The following is a 5143-nucleotide window of genomic DNA, read 5'->3' on the forward strand; positions in this document are numbered from 1 at the left end:
CCGACATAAACTTATTTTCCTGATTCTTCTTTCAGGAAATGTGCTCTTTTCTTGATAGCTTTCAGGATAAAAAGGCTGACTCTAATTATGGTGGATCTTTCTTGTCCTTGCAAGAGGACTGTCAGAAGATCATTTCTGTTGGGGGACCTAAAATTAGATAGTAATGGATGTAAATAATTGTGCCGAAGTTCGGCATATGCTGGGCAGTCAATCAAAAAATGTTCGATATCTTCCACAATTTGATCTCCCCAGACACAAAATCTCTCATTTCTTGGGATGTTACAGTAGCAACCAGTTTGTTCAAACCTGGCCCTGGTATATATTCTTCTTAAGGGTAACGGAACTGGAATAGTCAGATAGTGTTCTAAATGAGTATTCATTTTGTGGGAGGCTAAAAACTTTGTGGCAGAAGACCTACCTATACTTTCTAGGTCCAATTGAGCATAGATAGCATGAGTGCATTGCATAAGTACTTGTTTTGCCCTAGGTCCTAGATCATTCAAAAATTGTAAAGGAAGGCCAATTTTAGCCATCTCATACATTTTATGTATAGTTTGTGGGGTTAGTCTAGATAGCTTTTTTCTCCTTGTATTTGAAACCTCAATCGCCCTGTTCCTTTCTTCACTTCACTTCACTTTATTTCTTAATTAGTCGCTCTCCACCAGAGTGCTCCGAGCGACTTACAATTTAAAATATCATTCACAATATAAAAACATTCAACATAAAAACATTCAACAGTGACTATTTGGCAAATTAGATCTGATTTACTGAAATGCACAACCAAACAGCCAAGTCTTGAGCGCTTTAAGACTCGTCTCAGGGACAGAGCCTTAGCCAAGTCCCTTCTAGCTCCTTGAGGAGTCAGGTGGTGTGGTATTGGAAGGTGAAGAATAAGAAAAGTGGAAGAACCACAAAATAGAACATCACGTCAAAGTTACACAAGTCACATTGAAGTCACACATGTCATCGAAGTTACATCAAAGCTATATAAAAGTAGACACAAAGTAAAGCCATGTTGAAGATATAACAGATGGAGATCCAATTGAAGCTATATTAAAGTAACATCCAGTCAGAAACGTGGTTGTGCTTCAAGGACTTTTAACTCCTTTCACAAAGACTGGCAGTAAATCTCTGGAGGAGAGGAAGATTGAGATCTGTTATTTAATAAATTGTTATTCTTACTTCCCTGCATCACAGACACCTTCCAAATAAATAGCTAGTGTGGGGAAGAACATGCAGAATAGTGTTATCTCTATATCAAATATTAAGGCAGAAGGTGAGACTATGGTCCTTATCCCTACTGTTGTACTATTACAGCACTGATTTTCTCTCACTTTTGTCATTCTGTTAACTGTACAGTCATTGGAAATGTGTGTTTCAAGCTAAAACATAATTTGCGCTTAAAGGAGTGCCAAGAAAGTAGAGGGAGTTGCTGCAGTGCCATTGTTTTCTGTTTTGGTAGAACTTCACCAGCCATACTATGGTGAGTTTTGGACACAACATTTCAAAAGACTATTAACAAGTGTGAACCCAGCTAGATGAGGGCAAGCAAGATGTTCAAAAGTCCAGAAAGTAAGCATGATGGAGAATGAGTGAGTGTACTTAAATTTGGAAAAGACTAGCCTTTTGACTTGATCAGACTAACCCACTATACTGCTACAATCACATAAGTATGGATAATGGACACATATCTGGTTTGGCACTTCAATATCACACCTCTCTTCAATAGTGGAATGATACTGACTCACCGGTCCATGATCCCACAATCATACTCTCATATCTTCTTACTCTACTGTGATTCTTTATTTTCAATTTTTTATTATTATTATTATTATTATTATTATTATTATTATTATTATTATTATTATTATTTTCACTGTAATTATGAAATTTCAGCATTAAAAACAAGCAAATATATATATATATATATATATATATATATATATATATATATATATATATATAAATGTCTATTTGTGAGGACCTCATATCTCCCAAACTATTTCACCAATTGATACAAAATTTGAACATAACATAGCATTTCAACTGACGAGTGTCTTAAGCTCTTTACATACCTACTATCACAAACCTATTACACCTGAGAGAGGTAAAACCATACCCCTTCGCAACTGACAAGCAGTTCCCGCTTCCCATAGCAACCGCTGTAGCAGATGGTTCTTTCTCTTAGCAATAGTGCTAGCAATGGCCAAGCAGTCTCCTCCCTTTAGCAACCGGTGTGAAAAAGAAACACACAGCTGGTTTAAAGAAAGCACAAACAGAGAACAATTAGAACTCTCTTAAACTATTTTAAACTTTATAATATTAAACAGAGTTTCAATTAATGATTGGGGGTAGAGAGAAATTCTGTGGTAGTTTTTTAAAAAAAAAAATTCACTCCGTTATACGTATATACCTCTTACGGGCACATGCGAATCTTCTTATATGTACTCCAGTGAATAACAGAGTGATTTTTTAAAAAATTCTTCCACCCTCATCTGCTCTCCATCTTATTCTGATACAGAGGAAGACTATGAGAAAGGCAGGAGACTCAATCCCAGGACTAACAAGTCTATGTGTGGATTTGTAGTCAGGTCCCAGGATTTTTACCAACCCTCCCCCTAAAATAAAATTTAGATTTTGATGCCTTCTGGAAGTACCCTGGATCAACATGATAGCACAGAAGTAATATCAGGAGGTGACATTAGCTGACTTCTCCTCCACTGTCTCTCGAAGTAAATATTTTTTTTTAAATCTCCCTAAACTTTGCAAAGCTATAACGTTTCTTGAAAAAATACTTTTTAAAAACATATTTTATAAATGGAACAACAGGAAAGTGGAGTTCATAGAATCATAGAATCATAGAATAGTAGAGTTGGAAGAGACCTCATGGGCCATCCAGTCCAACCCCGCCAAGAAGCAGGAAATCGCATTCAAAGCACCCCCGACAGATGGCCATCCAGCCTCTGCTTAAAAGCCTCCAAGTTCCCTCCACAATAGGAAGTCTGACTATGAAGCTGCAAACCAACATAGTTGCACCATTATGCAGACATGGAGAGAGGAACAACCTGGTAAATATGTAAACTTTATGACAACTTTATATGTGAATAGCTCAAGTAGTTGACACAGGATTGTAGCCAATATTTCATAAGTCCAAAAAATGTGCAGAGTTAATATTGAAATATTCTTTCATATTGTTATTGTTTTGTTTTCTTTTTCTTTTTTTTTGCACTACAAATAAAATATGTGCAGTGTGCATAGGAATTTGTTCATTTTTTTTTCAAACTATAGCCCTGGCCCCCAATAGACTGTGAACCGGCCCTCTGCTTAAAATGTTTGAAGATTCCTGTTCTAATCATTTTACAAATGCTTAATTCCTTGGCTCTCCTGAATGTGTATGTGAGTGATTTCTTCTGTTTGTAAATGTTTAAAATTGCAACTTGTAGTTAGTTCTAATTTGTAAGAGTGTCTTCATCTGGGGGCTCTTCTACACATGGCTAAAAACCCAGAAGTAACTGGGTTAAAAAGGAGATGGAGGTAAATGATATTTAACCAAAGTGCAAGCAGAATCAAGTTAAAAGCTGGAAAGCATGTGTTTAAAAGGTGTGCTTAAAATCCGATTCCGCCCCAAAAATGTGCACCTTCGCATGATTGTATATTCCTGCAGTCATGCAAAACACATGCTTTCCTTTGCTTCCCCCTGTGTAGACTGCTTCAGTGCATGTGTGCTTTTTAAAAGCCTGAAACAGCTGATAAGCTGATCGGGCTATCAATATATGAAGCCATGGACACACAGGGGGCTCAAGGGAAGCACAAGTGGAAAGCAATTAGAATTCTCTTAAACTTTCCTTTAAACTTTATAATATTAAAGAAAACTTCAATTAACAATTGGGTGAAGAGAGAGATCCAACAGAAGTTTTTTTTTATTCACTCCATTATGCCCTGGACCTCATATGCGCACATGTGAATCTGCTTGTGTTTACATTAAGATATTCACATGTGCACATATGAGGTCCAGCACAATACGGAGTAAACCTTTTTGAAAAACTTCAGCCAGATGTCCTCCATCTGTCCTCTATCTTGATCTGCTTCAAAGGAAGACAGGGTACAAATTCCCGAGATTGACCGGTCTGTGTGTGGACCTCCTGTCAGTTCCTGGGATTTTTTTGTCCAAGATATAAAACACACATTTGGGCACTTCCTGGAAGCGCCTCGGTTTTCCTACTTCATTTTTTGTAATTGACAGATCTCATAATTTTCTTCTGATGTACTATTAATAAAGTCCATGTTATTTTCCTGAATGCATCATAGTATCTGAAGAAAGCTGGAAGATTTACTCCACCTCTTTCCAAGATTTAAAGGAAATGTCCAGATTATTTTCTTCCCCAAATGGAGTAATTTCCTTTATAAAAAAATTAAAATGTTTCCTACACAAAAAATGTGCAAAGTTTGCACAAAATAAATTCTCAACTACAAAGATTTTCATTAGTCCAAACTCTGTATTTGTCAGTGTTCCCCAATACTTGAGAGACATATTTTTCAAATATTTTCATTTTTTAAATGTGAATACAGATTTGTGCTTGTCTCATCTGTAACCTTGTCCTCTCTTCTTCTCTCTCTCTTTTTTTAATTGTCAGGTAGTGACCGGAATCCCAGTAGGAGTCCTGGGCCTGGCGGTCTTTAAGAGGGAACAGTCAACAATGATATCTATATGGGAAGGAACAATAAACTTTAAGACTGTAAGCTCAAGTCTTTGAGTTATTAAAAAGTTCACTGAACAGCACATGTTCATGGGAGGCAGGCAGAGAAAATTGATCTGCCAAAGGAATAATCTCTGTGAGTCCTGGAGTCTATCCTGTAGTGAGAAACGAATGTAAGGGGTGTAGCCCATATGGCTGCCTTACAGATAGAGTCCAGGGGAATTCCTTTAAGGAAAGCCGTAGATGCTGCTAGGGCTCTGGTGGGCTTTGGCTTAATTGAGGGAGGAGGTGGGCGGTGAGCCAGCTGGTATGAAAGTTGGATGGTTGAAGCAATCCAGTGAGAGTCTTTGGGAAGTACGTGGGTTACCCAACTTATACAGGGCATAGGACAGAGTCTGGGAGTCTTTCTGGTAGGTCGTGTCCTGTCCCTGTAAAACAGAAAGGCC

At 37.5% G+C, this 5143-nt stretch overlaps 1 long non-coding RNA gene across 1 annotated transcript; it reads right to left on the minus strand.

Moving 5' to 3' along the window:
* Positions 1 to 612: 612 nt before the first annotated feature.
* On the minus strand, positions 613 to 2857 carry LOC134299330 (uncharacterized). The gene is made up of 2 exons (XR_010006511.1): positions 2076 to 2857; positions 613 to 1131 (listed from the first exon to the last, which is right to left on the minus strand). It is a non-coding gene; the product is annotated as an uncharacterized LOC134299330 (long non-coding RNA).
* Between the last annotated feature and the right edge of the window lie 2286 nt (positions 2858 to 5143).

This window comes from Anolis carolinensis, chromosome 5, assembly GCF_035594765.1.
Source record: "Anolis carolinensis isolate JA03-04 chromosome 5, rAnoCar3.1.pri, whole genome shotgun sequence".
NCBI classification, from domain to species: domain Eukaryota; kingdom Metazoa; phylum Chordata; class Lepidosauria; order Squamata; family Dactyloidae; genus Anolis; species Anolis carolinensis.